Consider the following 19,096-nt stretch of genomic DNA (forward strand, 5'->3'; position numbering starts at 1 on the left):
GTGGACTAGTGTGGTAAAATCTGTGATTACAGAACCTCCCTTACCAATAAGCTGGAGCCATTTGTCATTTTCTTTTGAATCCAGAATGGCATATATCAGGGAAAACACATCTTGTGGTTGCGCTGCAAACATGATCATGTTGTGTTTATATATTTTACAAAACTTACAGGATCTTTATTTCTATCCAGGGTGTTTTTGTATATGAGCATAATCTCTTGCAGCTTCCAGGGAGTGCCTAGTTCCATAGTATCGCGCTGGTTTGCACGTCCTGCTCTTAGGTTGGGACAGTTCTGTTTGGGAATCGTCTGTTTGCCTTTTTACATCCTTGCTTTGGGCGCATTCTCATTGCTTTGGCTGTCACTCCATACCATTCCTCCTCTCTTTTTCATCATGTTTCTCCTGTGTCTGAGAGGAGTGGGATTGTTGGAAGGGGGGGGGGCACATCTTAGTTTTGGATGGGGGAAATGGGGAAAATCTGGGGTTGGGCTGGCGCATAGGGTGGAGGGGAAGCCCATGATTCCTCTTCCTCATTGTCATGTATAAATAGGGTCACTATGCCTGACAAGATGTCCTCGGGTGTATCATTCTTCTGTTGCTTTCTTTTAATAATCATCTGGCACTTTTGTTGTTTCTCCCTGTCTTCTCTGTCCTCCTGTTTATCGTGCCATTCATAGTGACTGTAAAATCTGCCATGATATGTGTTCTCCATTCAGAGTGCATATCGCTATTGCCCTGTGGGTCGCATTGCCTCTCCAGCTCTTACCTTTTTTTTTTAATCATCCCACTTCTTGTGGGCTTCCTCTTTCCATTTTTTAGCTGCAGCATTTTTCCACATTAATTCCTCCTGCTGCCAATGCTTTGTCTCCCAGTCTTTTAGTTAAAACCTCTGGCAGGAGATGGTATAGTTTACTATGGTTTGGGGGCAAATAACATATTTGCTGTACCAAGGTTCCCCCATCATTTTTGTCCATAGCTTGTCCCATTTCCCTAGCCTAATTGCCAAAACATTTCTCAAATGCAGGAGAAGGTGGAACAGAGAAAGAGAGAGAGAGAGAGAGAGAGAGAGAGAGAGAGAGAGAGAGAGAGAGAGAACTGGACTGTGTTTAAACTACTTTTTACAAACCAAGAAAATATTGAGTTCAATAGTTGCGCAGATTGTTAGGAGAGGAGGAAGTAGCCGTATTTTCCTAAGGTCATCCTAAATAGTTATTGTGAGAGATGGGAAAATTGATCTAAAATTATGAACATGGAAGAAACTAAAGTTCATCAGTAAAATGGCTGTAACCAGTTCAAACAGGATAAGCTTGGGGCTTAGGATGCAGGAAAGCAGAGTCAGCACGATTAACATAAGAATCTTCTAGTCTTTGTGACAAGACCATAGGACTAAGATAAGGAATGGTAAGGTACAATAGAATGTAGGAAGTTGAGGTAGTCTGGATCAGATAAGGGTCTCCTAGCCCTGGACAGAAGTACCAAGTCATACATTTCTAATTAGCTAACCATACACAGATTTATACATATGAAATTAGCCAACCCTAGATAGAATGAGTCAACTCTGCATATCAAGAGACTGTAGCCCAGAGAATCAGGAAGGTGTGAATAAGGACAATGACATGATGGGGCACCCACAGGATACCCCCTGGTCCTCCAAGTGTACTGAAACTGCACGTAGGCAGGAAGGATTACCTATGCCAAACCCATCCAGGGGGGCAGAAGAATGTAAGGGGGAGGGCATTCTGATACTGAAATTGACTGTATAAAAGTTGGGTGAGCCCCAGTATGTGTGTGTATTCCCAGGGTAAGGGGAAGCACCCAACTTTGCATTGTTGTAGTAATAAATGTTCTTTGTTCTCAATTTTTGTCTCGAGCAATTTCTTTAAAGGTACTTTAATTCCTAACAAATGGGGGCTCGTCCGGGATCACACTCCCTCCACTGACAGAGTGCCCCGACGACGAGAGTAGGTGCACCCCGGCTGATTCAGCTGGACTCACGGGCGACGGGTGGCTGGTCAGTGGAAGAAGCGAGTGATATCCGAGAAGAGGCATTGAGAACAAACGGCGGAAGGACGCGCGCTAGGGCAGTACTGCCAGAACTCGGTAAGAGTATTTTACTTGTTCCTAAGCATGGGAATAGCGGGCAGTAGAGATGAGAGTCCTGACACAGGACGTGACCACCAGATAGCTACGTACAGCCCGCTTGGGTTGATGTTATCTGAGTGGGGCACAGGAAAGACCCGCAGTAAAGACAAACTGACGATGGTCAGGTATTGTTGTAATGAATGGGTTAAATACCCGGTTAAAGGGAGCTCCGTGTACTGGCCAAAATTCGGATCCGAGGATGAATGGATGTGTAAAGCTTTGAACCTATGGCTCTATCAAAACCAGAAAGACAATGTTGAGAGCAGGGAATATGCAGCCTGCTGGCTCAAGGGATCCATTGAACAGCTGGTTTTGAATGAGAAAGAATCCAGGGATAAGAGAGAGGAGGAACCTTTTGTCCCTGAATCACAGGGTTGGGATGTGTTACATTCCCTCCCTCCACCCTATGTTCCTCCTATGCCAGCTCCTATCTTTCCTTCCCCTCCTATGACCTACCCTTCTGCACCTTCCCCACCTCCCCCACCACTAGAGAAGAGAGAAGAGAGCAGGAGTGGTATGATAACTTGCTCACAAAGCACTCGATTACCACCTCTGTTGGCAGGAGAGAGAGGTAACTTTAATTCAGAACAGCGTGAGACTCTTCAGGAAGAAAGGGCAGAACCCTTTGATTCATTTCCCAGGGAGCAGGAACCCAGACCTAATAAGCCAGAAACCAATTGGATGAGACCACTGCGGGAAGTTCCCATGGGAGAGGGTCTCGGTTTCGTAAATGTGCCCCTGACCAGTACTGAAGTGTGTAACTTTAAGAAAGAACTGACCTCCCTGATAGAAGATCCCCAGGGATGTGCCGAACAGTTAGACCAATTTTTGGGACCAAATATATATACAATATGGGGGTCTCGACATAGAATCCCCAGCAGGGGAACAATTGGTACTAACAGGTTTTGTTACCAACTCAGCCCCAGACATTAGGAGAAAATTACAAAAGACAGAAAATTGGCATGAGCAGGGAATAACCCAGCTTCTACAGATCACACAAAAAGCATTTGTCCAGACATCTGAGGATAAGCAGAAAGCAAAGGCTAACATTTTGATGCAAGCAGTTAAAGGAATAGTAGATGAGTAACATGAAAAAAGGCAGGGATTGTGTGCCAGCTCCTGAATGTTGGGAGAAGTGCAGGGAGTGGGAGAGTAGAGACCAGAGATAATTTCATAAATCACGACTTCCCACTTCAGTCACTGACCAATATTGATTAAAATTCATGCTAAAATTTAAATGTCATAAAGGATCATTTTTCAATACTGTAGAATTAGCGAATTTAACTACCAGTTAATTCCAATTTATGAAATAAATTGTATTTAAATGTGATTTTGCACAGGGAGTACCTGAGAGTTGAGTGATGTTATAACATTTGCAGGGAGAAATGTTTGCGCAAATAGGGTGAGTTCTATACATCTTAACTTTAAGTGTATGTGAGATAAAGAAAGGATCTGATGTGTAAAGTGGCTGGATCAGCCAGTTGAAGGGGGAGTGTGCATGTCCCTTTAAGTGCACTGTGGCACTTGAAATTGAGGCTTCAGGCTCTTGTCTTGCAGTTAGAGGTATGGAGCCCTATCAACACATTTAATACATTTCTTCTACACATTCAGCAGTCAAGGTCCGTGAGTTTAAAGATCACCCACCTCTGGAGAATAAAGATACCTCTGGGGATTCCTATGGGGATTCCTATAAGCTTAATCATTTCTCTGGTGCATTTTCCTCTGGAGTGAAATTAATGCCTCAGCACAATTTCTCTGTATTGCCGCTGTTATTTAATTCATGATAACTTTCCCCCATTCATCAGGTTTATATTTAAATCCGGTAGTGCGGAAGTTACATTGTAAATGATCACGGAGGTAAACCCTGCGCGAGTGGATTCAGCTTAATGGAGAAATAAACCTGCGAACTGGTCTATGGTGGTGTGTGAGTACTGCAATAGGTGGAATATGATTTAAATTGGTGGCATCGTTCAGAACAATTGGGCGCATAGGAATAATAATATCATTAAGAACTCACAGATCTTGTACCAGATGCTATTCAGTACATCTTGACTTAAGGACTGGAGAAATTGGCATGTTAGAATGAGATTGGCATGGCACCAATATTTCTTGATTCAATAATGACTCCACAAGCTCCAGGATTCATGCAGCAGAACTTTTAAGTGGAATATAATAGAAACTAGCCTGTACTTAAATGATTGTGTGTGCAATCTTCATAAGAACATCTTTTAACTTTTTTTGGTGCCTGTTTTACAGACTGTTTTAAATAAGGCCAGCTCCTGTGAGCTGTGGCACAAGGCATTTTACTTAAGGCAGAACTAAAGGTTGAATATGTTTCAAGTTCTCTTGCAGGGGCTCTTGTGCTGCAATGTCTGTTATGTACCCACTCTAACAAATTGGAGGGTTGTGCCCCATACAGACAAGCAGCTCCAACTGCATTTTAATAAGGTCTAACATATTCAAAACCCATGCAAATATGGTTTGTGTTTCATTTTACAATTTTTACACTAACACAAAGGAAAGTCAGATTGTTATTCATTTTATTAAAATCTAGTGATTGGTTATATGTAAAAGCATGGCAAGAGGATCAACTAAAACCTGCCTGGGATGGTCCCTTCTGTGTACTTTTAATTACAGACACCGCAGTAAGAACAAGAGAGAAAGGCTGGACCCACATTCAAAGAATTAAACCAGCTTCTGAACCACAACATCACGACACACAGATTCAAATGAGCTTTACATTTTTTGTGGTTTATTCAGTTATTGTTGTATTTTATTGCTGTTTTCAATGAGCTTTACATTTATTGTGGTTTATTCAGTTATTGTTGTATTTTATTGCTGTTTTCAATGAGCTTTACATTTTTTGTGGTTTATTCAGTTATTGTTGTATTTTATTGCTGTTTTCAATGAGCTTTACATTTAGTTGCCCATTCAGAGCCAGCTCTTCAGCGCTTGACGTCCTGCTTTGCGGAAACTGCCAAAATGTTTGGCCTGGAAGTCAGCCTGAAGAAAACTGAGGTCCTCCATCAGCCAGCTCCCCACCATGACTACCAGCCCCCCCACATCTCCATCGGGCACACAAAACTCAAAACGGTCAACCAGTTTACCTATCTCGGCTGCACCATTTCATCAGATGCAAGGATCGACAATGAGATAGACAACAGACTCGCCAAGGCAAATAGCGCCTTTGGAAGACTACACAAAAGAGTCTGGAAAAACAACCAACTGAAAAACCTCACAAAGATAAGCGTATACAGAGCCGTTGTCATACCCACACTCCTGTTCGGCTCCGAATCATGGGTCCTCTACCGGCACCACCTACGGCTCCTAGAACGCTTCCACCAGCGTTGTCTCCGCTCCATCCTCAACATCCATTGGAGCGCTCACACCCCTAACGTCGAGGTACTCGAGATGGCAGAGGTCGACAGCATCGAGTCCACGCTGCTGAAGATCCAGCTGCGCTGGATGGGTCACGTCTCCAGAATGGAGGACCATCGCCTTCCCAAGATCGTATTATATGGCGAGCTCTCCACTGGCCACCGTGACAGAGGTGCACCAAAGAAAAGGTACAAGGACTGCCTAAAGAAATCTCTTGGTGCCTGCCACATTGACCACCGCCAGTGGGCTGATAACGCCTCAAACCGTGCATCTTGGCGCCTCACAGTTTGGCGGGCAGCAGCCTCCTTTGAAGAAGACCGCAGAGCCCACCTCACTGACAAAAGGCAAAGGAGGAAAAACCCAACACCCAACCCCAACCAACCAATTTTCCCTTGCAACCGCTGCAATCGTGTCTGCCTGTCCCGCATCGGACTGGTCAGCCACAAACGAGCCTGCAGCTGACGTGGACTTTTTACCCCCTCCATAAATCTTCGTCCGCGAAGCCAAGCCAAAGAAGACATTTATTGTTGTTTATTCAGTTATTGTTATATTTTATTGCTGCTTTCAATGGGTTTTACTTTCATTGTTGTTTTACTCATTTTTTGGAATATTGTTCGTTAATGTTTTAAGTCCCCCTGGAATAGGGGCAGCAGAGGTTACAATTGTGCTCCTTTAGAATGTAGACAGGGCATAGATTTAATGTATAGTCATAGTGGGATATGGGTTAACAAGGGATTCCAATACGGACCAGGGGAACTGAACAGCTTTAGTGGAGTACATCTAATTTGTATCTTAGCCTACACAGGTATTAAAGACAGGAGTTTTGAAGCGATAGCACAAAGGACATGGTGGGACAAAGACAGACAGAATGGTAGTCAGGATTGTACATGTAACAGAGAGAGAGAGAGTTAATACATATGCTAATGTACACAGACAGGCTGCAACTCACAAGTTCAATGATACATATGCTAATGTTAGCAGACAAGCTACAACACACAGTTAAATCACAAGAAACAACCCCCCCCAGCTTGGTCTCTTTTCATCACCCCGTGAAGGGGAGCACCAGTTTCCAACAACCGTGAGCTGCTTGACACTTTAATATCAGGCTCCAAACAGCCTTCGGAGATCGGTGGCCCTAGGGTTCGGGGCTGAAGAGGACATCAGATACTAGCCACAATTCAACGGAACCGCCTGACTACTGCTACTCATTCGCTGCTGAAGGCAGCGCTTCTCACAGACTGCTACTCGTTCGCTGCTGAAGGCAGCGCTTCTCACAGACTTCGTCAGGACAACGCTTACAAAAGTCGGGTGGTTCAAAGACACTGCTTCAATGTTTCAACGTGTGGGATGGACTAGACTCTTTACTGAGAACTGGAGCCTGATACTCAAAACCCTAATAAGCAGCTGGACTCGCTACTCTGACCTTCATGGTGCTCCCCTACCTAAAGACTTTACACAGACATTACAATTCGGTTATTGACCAGCTGGGTAAAACTACACCTTACACTTGAAAGATCAGTGTTACTGATCTAAAAGAAAAGTGAGGAAAGGGTGGGGGGGGGGGGGGGATCAGTCACACTGACACTAGTAACCAAAGATCAGTAACACTGATCATGGTGAAAGATCAGTATTACTGATCTAAAAGAAAAGTGAGGATTGTGAGAGATGGGAAAATTGATCTAAAATTATGAACATGGAAGAAACTAAAGTTCATCAGTAAAATGGCTGTAACCAGTTCAAACAGGATAAGCTTGGGGCTTAGGATGCAGGAAAGCAGAGTCAGCACGATTAACATAAGAATCTTCTAGTCTTTGTGACAAGACCATAGGACTAAGATAAGGAATGGTAAGGTACAATAGAATGTAGGAAGTTGAGGTAGTCTGGATCAGATAAGGGTCTCCTAGCCCTGGACAGAAGTACCAAGTCATACATTTCTAATTAGCTAACCATACACAGATTTATACATATGAAATTAGCCAACCCTAGACAGGATGAGTCAACTCTGCATATCAAGAGACTGTAGCCCAGAGAATCAGGAAGGTGTGAATAAGGACAATGACATGATGGGGCACCCACAGGATACCCCCTGGTCCTCCAAGTGTACTGAAACTGCACGTAGGCAGGAAGGATTGCCTATGCCAAACCCATCCAGGGGGCAGAAGAATGTAAGGGGGAGGGCACTCTGATACTGAAATTGACTGTATAAAAGTTGGGTGAGCCCCAGTGTATGTGTGTATTCCCAGGGTAAGGGGAAGCACCCAACTTTGCATTGTTGTAGTAATAAATGTTCTTTGTTCTCAATTTTTGTCTCGAGCAATTTCTTTAAAGGTACTTTAATTTCTAACATTATGGATGACTTTGTTTGCACTCCAAATCTTGTATTGTAAGGATCAATTAGATCTATAGAGGTTCTATGAGTTTTTTAAAAAAATATAATTTTTGGGATGTGCCTCTAGCTGGTCTGGCATTATTGCCCGTTCCCAATTGTCCATGAGAAGGTGGCAGTGAGCTGTCCTTGGTATTCCCATTATACCATTGGGGAGGGAGTTCAAGGATTTTTAGACCCAGCAGTGATGAGGTTATGATGATGTGCAACTTGGTGGAAGAGTACATGGGTGTGGGAGGTGCTGTCAGAGTAACCCAGCTGAGTAACTGAAGTGCACTTAGTAGATCAGTGGATGCCATAGGTGTTCTATGGTTAGTAAGGGATTACTTAAAGTGATATGTGAGTGGAAAAAAAGGTTGAGAACCACTGTAGTATATGATACATATTAAAGCCACTGGTAATGGAGAAAATGAATAGTCATAGTGATGGATGAGGGTACCAATCAAGCCACAGTATGAATATACCTGTCCAGATTAATTTTTGTTCAGTGGTGACACCTAATAAAATTGACAGTGGGTAATGGCAAGAGTAATGGTGTTAAACATCAAGAATTGTTGTTGGACATGGTCACCATCTGGTGGTTTTATGCCATAATTAAGTCTTCACAGCCTAGGACTAGCAGCAAGTCACAGGCTGCTTCATTTACTGAGGAGCTGCGAATTAAAATTGATCCTTTGCAAACATCACTGAATGTCCCGTCTTTTAATCTTGCAGTGGAAAAAAAGTCAGTGATAGAGCAGCTAAAGGTGGTTGGACAAATGAGGAACATGCTCAGTAATGTACCAGGGCTGATTGACCTCCTAATCTATCTCCATCTTCATTTGTGGGGAATTGCCCAAAATGCAGATGAATCTGTGGTGATATGTAATTACACCACTAGGTCACCCACCAGGGGTCATCCCGGTGACCTTATATATAAAGCAGTCCAGAGCTACAGTCTAGCCTTCTAGGTTCGTCTTGCAGAGAGACAATACCTCTTAGTGTACATATTAGTTTATTAAAGCTGTTTTATACTCACACTGTTGGTGTGGTTATTGTCAGTACAATTTAATAAACTAATATCATAGCTACTAGGGTGGAAGCTGCTTCTACTCCAACGTGCATTCCCGACCACCTGGAGTCTCTTCATGAGGAATGGAATCCGGGGACGACCAGCACGCACGTGCATCCGAGGTCAGAGATGGCGAGGTACTGCTGTATTGGAATTGTGGTAAAATGCAGGGAAGACCACAGAAGTACGATAGGGCAGGTAAAAAATGGCCAAGAGCCCAGCCTGCCCATGGGTTTGCCAGTACAGGCGCTGCCGACCCTAAACCCCGGTCTGATCAGAAAAGGGCCACTACAAGCCTGGGTGGAAGGATCTCTACAAGTCATGCTCCCGATCACCAAGTATATGCAGAATTCCCAACCACTCCAGAGCCACAGAAAGCAGACACCTCTACCGTCACTCCCCCAGCAGCAGTTCCCCAGTACCACGGAGACCTGACGCTACCACTGTGATCCACCCTAAGCCCACTGCAAACGTCCCAAAGCCAGAGACTCAGCCAACAGCCCCAAGCACCCAGGTTACTCCTCCAGCAGACACAAGCCCCACAGAGGCTCTACCAGCAGGTCCCAGTACCCCAGGGTCCGCCCTTGCTACACCTAGACCCAGAGACCATGTGGAGACTGAGAACGACCCCTGGGGTTCCCCCACATTACCTAAGGGACCAGAGACTGCGGCTTAGCCATGTGCTGCGACCAGACGGGCTGGAGCTCAACCCCAGAAGTCCCGGAGCCGGCACGCACTTCGGCCGCTGGCAGAGATGCTTTCTGAATTACGTGGAGGCTGCTAAGGCAGCTATTAATGCTGCTGTTAGCGCAGCTGGGAGACCACTCTTACTCCCTTATACAGGATGCCAGGTCCTACCAAGAGGCAATGAGGAATTTACAGCGGCATTACAGTAAGGGGCATAGCGAAATCCACTCCCGGTACAGGCTCATGACCAGGTTACAACAAGTAGGGAAGTCTGCCAGAGACTGTCGGTCTCTGGCTTTACCCTACCCTCAATTTAGTCTATGTGTCCCCTGAGTCCAGCGTGTTGGTTAAATGAAGTGATAGGAGAAGGTATTCGGTTAAACAATCAGTTTATTACACAGCACAAGAATAAAGCTTAACAGAGCTCTGGTTCAGTCGTTAGTTCATAGGTCACCTGCACAGTGAGCTATTCCCCAAGACTGACCTCTACTGTCCAGTCTCTACAGTTTATGTAGCTCAACCTTATCATACAGAACAAAAGTTGGCTTTCTTTGCTAGATTTCTTGCATAAGATTTATCACAAGTAATTTCCTGCTCTGCAGATATCTGGGGTGTAGAGCTCCCATCTTAATCCTCAAGGCCAGAATATCCTGTTGTTTTGATCAGAAATCAATTCATACCCCAGATATTTCTAATTATTTCTTTGTTCTCATCTGTATTCTTCTGTTCTACTCAACACCTCCTTCTGTCTTAGCCTTCTTACTGAGTTAGTTTCCATTCTCTTTGTTTCTGACAGTCTCTGTCAGGATTCTCTTTGTTCTTGTCTGGCCGTCATCTCCTGTGCTCATCAACACCTCCTTTTTTAACATTCTTACTAAATTGTTTCATACATATTCTCTCTTTTGTATTTTGGGAACAGACAATTCTAAACCTACTGTAATCAGCCAACTTTGCTACATACTGTGGCTGCCCTTTACTTACATTACTCTTTCCCTTCACCATGAGGTAAATATTAAATTGTTACATAGTACTGGATTAATGAATACATAATGAATTGTACATAGGCATATTTTCTATGATTACTTAACCCCTTGGTTCCAACAAGACTTTATACTCTCTCTGAAAGACCTGGCGAGAGGCTGCAACTTTAAAGCAGTATCAGCTCAGGAGTATGCGGAGGACCTTATTAGGGACAGAATTGTTGTGGGCATACAGTCCACTGAGACGAGACATTGATTGCTGGAGGAAGGAATGGTGGGGCTAGATGAGGCAGAAACTATTGCAGAAGCTTTAGAAAGCACTGTTGGAATATAGGGGTTAATTAATCATAGAAAATATGTAGAATATATGCTTATGTACTATTCAGTTTGTATACATGAATCCAGAACTATGTAACAATTTAATATTTACCTCATGATGAAGGGAAAGAGTAATGTAAGTAAGGGGCAGCCACAGTATGTAGCAAAGTTGGCTGATTACAAGTAGTTTAGAATTGTCTGTTCCCAAAATACAAAAGAGAGAATATGTATGAAACAATTTAGTAGGAATGTTAAGGCAAAAGGAGGTGTTGATGAGCACAGGAGATGGCCAGACAAGAACAAAGAGAATCATGACAGAGACTGCCAGAAACAAAGAGAATGGAAACTTAACTCAGTAAGAAGGCTAAAACAGAAGGAGGTGTTGAGTAGAACAGAAGAATATGGCCAGATGAGATCAAAGAAATATGAATTGATTTCTGATCAAAACAACAGGATATTCTGGCCTTGAGGATTAAGATGGGAGCTCTACACCCCAGATATCTGCAGAGCAGGAGATTACTTGTGATAAATCTTATGCAAAAAATCTAGCAAAGAAAGCCAACTTTTGTTCTGTATAAGGTTGAGCTATATAAACTGTAGAGACTGGACAGTAGAGGTCAGTCTTGGGGAATAGCTCACTGTGCATGTGACCTATGAACTAATGACTGAACCAGAGCTCTGTTAAGCTTTATTCTTGTGCTGTGTAATAAAATGAACCGAATACATTCTCCTATCACTTCATTTAACGAACACGCTGGACTCAGACAACACATAGACTAAATTAAGGGTAGGGTAAAGCCAGAGTCCGACAGATGGAAGCAGATTATGAATAGGGGGGGTCACGGTTCTCAGTCAATACACACCGTGGGGCTGCACAGAGAACCATTGGTAAATTTAAGCATAGAACCCCACAGTGACAAGATGACCTTTTTAGTAGATTCTGGGGCAGCCCGGTCTAGTATTTTGCAACCACCCGAGGGTGTTAAGATAGAGGGGACAGTGATGATTTCGGGAGTAGGAGGAAGAGATTTTACGGTCCCTGTATTAAGGGATGTAAGAATACAAATGGGAGAGAAGATAGTAACAGAGGACATTCTACTGGTTCCCCAAGCTAGAGTTTGTTTGTTAGGATGAGATTTTCAGGACCAATTGGCTATCGGTCCTCCAGACCACAGGAATCAGGTGTCGGGGTTCAATTGTATGTATTAACCGAGGAGGATTGGTAACTAATAAATCCTGGAGTATGGGCAAAAAGAGGCAATAGAGGAGTGTTAGATATTCCTCCCTTGCAAGTTACGTTAAAAGATCCTGAGCAAGTAATTAGACGAAAGCAGTATCCAATTCCGATGGCTGGCCGAAAGGGGCTGCAGCCAGTAATCGACCAGTTGGTGAAAGATGGTATACTCGAAACTTGTATGTCACATTTTAATAACCCTACCCCTGAGGCGAACGACCAGTACATATCCAAATATTTAAAGGGACTTTCTGCCTCTCTAAAGGAATTAAAACGGAAGGGTTTATTAGCATCCTATTCATTTTATTAAATCTGGTGATTGAGTATATGTAAAAGCATGGCAAGATCACCAACTAAAACCTGTCTGGGACAGCCCCTATTGTGTACTTTTGATTACAGACACTGCAGTGTAAACGAAAGAAAAGGGGTGGACTCACATAGAACGAATTAAACAAGCTGCTGATCCACGGACTAAAGACATTGATAATCTACCCTCCACCTGGCGTGCAGTCCTTCATCCTTCTGATCTGAAAGTTACACTATGCCGGGAAAAAGTGCTGTAATGTTTTTACCATTTGCTGTTTTGTTTACTTGTTGGTTCCCAATTTTTGGGAAATCACCAAATTGCTCACAATATATTAAGTCCTACTGGAATAGGGGCAGCAGAGGTGACAATTATTTACCTTTAGAATGCTGACAGGGTGCAGGTATATAGTCATAGTGGGGTACCTTATTTAGTATGGGTTAATATAGGATCCCAGCATGGACCAGGGGAACAGAACGGCCTAGGGGAGTAGACTTGGTTTGTATTCCGGCCTCTACAGATATTAAAAAGAGGAGTTTTAAAGAGATAGCACAAAGAAGATGGTGGGACAATGACAGACAGAATGTTAATCAGGATTGTACATGTAGCAGAGATGATAGAGTGAATACATATGCTAATGTTCGCAGACAAGCTGCAACTCACAGGTTTAGTGACAAGAAACCCCCCTCCCCAACTTGATCTCCTGTAAATCATCCTTTGGGTCACACAGACATTCAGAATGTTAAGAACCACCACTGTAAGGGGAGTTCCAGTTGTAAACGATGTAAGCTGCTCCAGAACACCTGCTTGGCATTTAAATTGTTTAATCAGACTCCAGCCTTGGAGATCATCACCGAACAGACAGTGATGGCCCTGAATTTATGGGCTGAAGAAAGACGACAGATACGAGCCACAGTTCAACAAAACCGCCTGGCTCTCGATTACTCGTTGGCTGTGAAGGCAGCTTTTGTGAAAGACTGGTTAATGACAATGCTCACAACGGTCAGGCGGTTAAAGACACTTCTTCAGGAGTTCGAAAATCTTCCCATGCCCAGGTTCAGACTTGGCAACCTTGGTCCGGTGTGGGATGGACTAGACTTTTTATTGGTAATTGGAGTCTGATACCCACAGCCCTTATAGCAGCTGGACTCACTATTCTGGCCATTATGGTGCTCCCCTGCCTAAAGACGTGTTCAGTATTTAATTCAACGGACCCCTCGTCAGAACACTATAACCCAAAGGATGTATGTTTCCCAAATTCTGTCTGATGATGCTGAGACTGCAGTTCGTTTACTGACCCGCTGGGAAAAAGACCAAGTTTACAAGTGATAGATTCCAGTTGAGAATTCACGAAGCGTAGCTAAAAGAAAAGTGAGGATTGTGAGAGATGAGTAAAACTAATATGAAAATATGAAAGATGAAGAAAACTAGTATGGATATATGTGTAATGAATAAAGCCAGTATGAATAGGTTAAGGATAGATAATAGAATGTAGGAAGTAAAGTTAGTCTGAATAAGATAAGTGTCTTCTAGTCTTTTAGACAGAATTAGCAAGTTCTGCATATAAGAAGTTAGTAAGCCCTGAGTCAGGAAGGTGTGAATAAGGACAATGACATGACGGGACACCGACAGGATACCCCCTGGTCCTCCAAGTTCACAGAAATAGCACGTAGGCAGACAGGATTGCCTAATGCCAAACTCATCCAGGAGGCAGAAGAATGTAAGGGGGAGGGTACTTCTATACTGAAATAAACTGTATAAAAGTTGGGTGAGCCCCAGTGTACGTGTGTGTTCCCAGGGTAAGGGGAAGCACCCAACTTTGCATTGTTGTATAATAAATGTTCTTTGTTCTCAATTTTTGTCTCGAGCAAATTCTGTGAAGGTACTTCTGTTTCTCACAATGTGGACAAAGAAAGCACCCCAGAGTCCTCTGCCCTGCCAGAGAAAATGTCTGTTCCAACAGTGGAAAATGTGGGCATTATGCAAAAGTCTGCAGAAGCCCCAAGGCCACAGCCAAGGCCCATTCTCATGCTAATGAGAGCCATGAAAGCTTTTGCTTTTCTTCCTCCACAGACAAACAGAAGAAAGCCATGTGCAGCCAGCCACCTTGGACAAATGCTACAGAGCAGAGGACACGGTCTTCAGGAGATGAATATGACACCGTACTATTGGATGGAAGGACACGCCAGACTTGCTTCCCTGCGCATGAATCAGGTGAGTCCACACAATTTATCTGATGCCATTGTGTGCATCAAAATTAATGATGTGAGGGTAAATTGCTTAATAGATAGTGGAAGCACTGAAAGTTTTATTGACCAGGGTTAGTCAACCGCCTTGCCCTCCCCACATGCTCGAGTGAGCACCGGATCCTGTTAGCAGCCAGCAGCCTTGCGGCTGAGGTAAAGCAGTTTTGCAGCGTTACTCTAGAAATCCAGGGCACAAAATACAAAGGGTTCAAATTACTAGTACTCCCTCACCTCTGTGCCCCGATACTATTGGGGTTAGATTTTCAGTGCCAGTTAGAAAGCATTCCAATAGTGCTCAACGGGCCTCACCCCACACTACGCCTTACAAAGAAACAACACTGCAGCCTGTCTGTCCTGAACATAAAACCCCCTCCACTGTTCACAGACCTAACCCCAGAATGCACACCAATCGCCACAAAGAGCAGGAGGTACAGCCCGAGGGACAGAGTCTTCATTAGGACAGAGGTCCGCAGGCTACTACAGGAGGGCAGCATAGAGCAGAGCAACAGCCCCTGGAGAGTCCAGGTGGTTGTAGTCGTCAGGAGAAAAACTGTGCATGGTAGTGGATTACAGCCAGACAATCAACAAATTTACACAACTAGATGCCTACCCCCTGCCACGCATAGCAGACATGGTCAACAACATTGCGCAGTATAAGGTGTTCTCCACCATAGATCTGAAGGCGGCATACCACCAACTGCCCACTAGAAACAGCGATCACATTTACACGGCATTTGAGGCAGACAGCAGGCTGTATCAATTTCTGCAATTCTTCGATGTCACCCAATGGAGTGTCCCTGTTTCAGAGAGAAATGGACCGAATAGTAGATGAGTTCCAACTGAAAGCGGTGTTCCTCTACTTAGACAACGTGACAATCTGTGGCCACACTCAGGAGGATTTTGAGAATTTAAAATGCTTCTTCCAGGCAGCCGAGGAAAGGAACCTAACATCTTCTTTGGCTTGGCTTCGCAGACGAAGATTTATGGAGGGGGTAAAAAGTCCACGTCAGCTGCAGGCTCGTTTGTGGCTGACACGTCCGATGCGGGACAGGCAGACACGATTGCAGCGGTTGCAGGGGAAAATTGGTTGGTTGGGGCTGGGTGTTGGGTTTTTCCTCCTTTGTCTTTTGTCAGTGAGGTGGGCTCTGCGGTCTTCTTCAAAGGAGGTTGCTGCCCGCCAAACTGTGAGGCGCCAAGATGCACGGTTTGAGGCGTTATCAGCCCACTGGCGGTGGTCAATGTGGCAGGCACCAAGAGATTTCTTTAGGCAGTCCTTGTACCTTTTCTTTGGTGCACCTCTGTCACGGTGGCCAGTGGAGAGCTCGCCATATAACACGATCTTGGGAAGGCGATGGTCCTCCATTCTGGAGACGTGACCCATCCAGCGCAGCTGGATCTTCAGCAGCGTGGACTCGATGCTGTCGACCTCTGCCATCTCGAGTACTTCGACGTTAGGGATGTAAGCGCTCCAATGGATGTTGAGGATGGAGCGGAGACAACGCTGGTGGAAGCGTTCTAGGAGCCATAGGTGGTGCCGGTAGAGGACCCATGATTCGGAGCCGAACAGGAGTGTGGGTATGACAACGGCTCTGTATACGCTTATCTTTGTGAGGTTTTTCAGTTGGTTGTTTTACCAGACTCTTTTGTGTAGTCTTCCAAAGGCGCTATTTGCCTTGGCGAGTCTGTTGTCTATCTCATTGTCGATCCTTGCATCTGATGAAATGGTGCAGCCGAGATAGGTAAACTGGTTGACCGTTTTGAGTTTTTTGTGCCCGATGGAGATGTGGGGGGGCTGGTAGTCATGGTGGGGAGCTGGCTGATGGAGGACCTCAGTTTTCTTCAGGCTGACTTCCAGGCCAAACATTTTGGCAGTTTCCGCAAAGCAGGACGTCAAGCGCTCCGGTCCGGAACCTAACATACAACAGAGACAAATGCGTCTTTAGCGCCAGGAAGTTGCCAACCTGGGCTACATAGTGCAGAATGGGGAAATCAGCCCAGACCCAGCCTGTATGTGCCTTCTCCTAGACCTCCCAATGCCACACTTGCTGAAAGCACTACAAAGGTGTTTGGGACTGTTCGCTTACTACGCCCAATGGGTCCCCAACTATGCCGACACGGCCTGCCCATTTATAAAAGCCTCAGTTTTCCCACTGTGCCCAGCAGCCACCAGAGCATTCAGGGACATTAGGGACCATATCGCTAAAGCTACCTTGCAGTCCATAGATGAGTCGATCCCGTTTGAAATAGAAACAGATGCATCCAATGTGGCTCTGACAGCCACCCTAAACCAAGACGGACGACCGATGGCCTTTTTCTCGCAAACTCTACAGGGGTCAGAGGTAAGACACTCAGCAGTAGAGAAGGAGGCCCTAGCCATTGTGGAAGCAGTAAGGCACTGGCAACATTATCTGGCGTGGAAACACTTCACCCTCGTCACGGACCAACGGTCTGTGGCTTTTATGTTTGATAACCAGAACAAGGGGAGAATTAAAAACGACAAAATCCTGCGCTGGCAAATAGAATTGTCTACATTTAACTATGACATTCTATACTGCCCCGGGAGACTCAACAAGCCCCCGGACGTGCTGTCCAGAGACACTTGTACCATCCTTAACCACACGTCCCAGTTGCAGAGCTTGCACAATGAGCTGGGCAACCCGGGGGTCGCTAGACTGTTTCACTTCATTAAAACCCAAAATCTCCCATTTTCGGTAGAGGAAGTGAGGTCAGTGAACAAGAGCTGCCCCATCTGTGCGGAATGCAAACCGCAATTTTACTGGCCAGACAAAGCCACCCTGATAAAAGCTACCATACTTTTTGAACGCCTCAGCTTTGATTTTAAAGGCCCGCTCCCGTCCAATAATAGAAATGTCTATTTACTAAAAGTAATAGATGAATATTTCCATTTCCCCTTCGCAATCCCGTGTTCTGATGTATTAGCAGCCATGGTTATAAAATGCCTCCAACCCATCTTCAGCATATTTGGGTACCTGAACTACATACACACAAACAGGGGTGCTGCATTCATGAGCTTAGAAGTACAGCAGTACCTGCACGAGAGAGGAATTGCTACCAGCCACACTACAACTTACAGTCCCGGGGAAATGGACAAGTCGAAAGGGAAAATGCCACTATCTGGAAAACGGTCCTCTTGACTTTAAAAGCAAAAGACCTGCCTGTTACTAGATGGCAAGAAGTGTTGCCAGAAGCCCTACACTCTATACGTTCTTTGTTGTGTACTGCCACTAACATGACGGGCACAGTGCTCACTAAATGGATGATGACACCAGGACCTGTTCTCCAGAAGCACTGCAGACCCCACAAAGCGGACCCACTGGTGGATCAAGTGGAGTTGAGGCACGCGAACCCTCAGTATGCATTCGTCACATTCCCAGATGGAAGAATGGAAGAGAAGACTCGGTGGCCACCAGGGATCTCGCGCCGGCTGGGTGTGTGAACAACGCAGAGGAAACACAGATGTCTACGGATCAACAAGGAGCGCAGCAGCAGTCACTAGAACAGTCGTCTATCAAGTCACCCCAGAGGACTATACCACCGACCCCAGAAATCAGGAGCCTGGATACACCCGCCCCACAAAATATCACCACCCTAGACTTGATGGCAGGACCTAATCCCATACAAGAGGATCCCCAGCCCACATGGCCATCTAGTACTTCCCACTCCCACACCTCCACCAAGAAAGGCCAAAAGGCAGACCTCACTCCCCACCCCTATTCCACTACCGAGGAGGTCCAGAAAGCAACAGGAGCCACGAAAAATTTTGGACTTATGAACTTACAAACAAGGGAAGGAGGATGGGTGGGGGGGGGCAGGGGGAATAACAATATTTTAAGGGGGGGGTGAATGTGGTGATATGTAATTACACCACTAGGTCACCCACCAGGGGTCATCCTGGTGACCTTGAATATAAAGTAGTCCAGAGCTACAATCTAGCCTTCCAGGTTCATCTTGCAGAGAGACAAGACCTCTTAGTGTACATATTAATTTATTAAAGCTGTCTTATACTCACACTACTAGTGTGGTTATTGTCAGTACAGAATCAAATATATTGGGTCTGTTTTTACAGATGAGAACAGATGTTACCTGCAGTACCTTCCAAAACAATGGCCCTCTACCACCCAGCAGGTGTATTGGAATACCACTACCCACAACCCCTCTGTCAGTCCCGGCCAAATTCTGGAGCCTTTGTGAATGATAGCACTGTGGAACGATATTCGTGATCCTTGCAATTCAAGGATCTCCTTTTTTTTAAATTTTTTTTATTTTTCACACCATAAATCACGTTAGCCATGATATACACTTTTTCTTTTTCACACATATACAGTGACTTTTTCTCCCCCCCCCCTCCCTCC

This window comes from Narcine bancroftii, chromosome 1 (genome assembly GCF_036971445.1).
Source record: "Narcine bancroftii isolate sNarBan1 chromosome 1, sNarBan1.hap1, whole genome shotgun sequence".
NCBI classification, from domain to species: Eukaryota; Metazoa; Chordata; class Chondrichthyes; order Torpediniformes; family Narcinidae; genus Narcine; species Narcine bancroftii.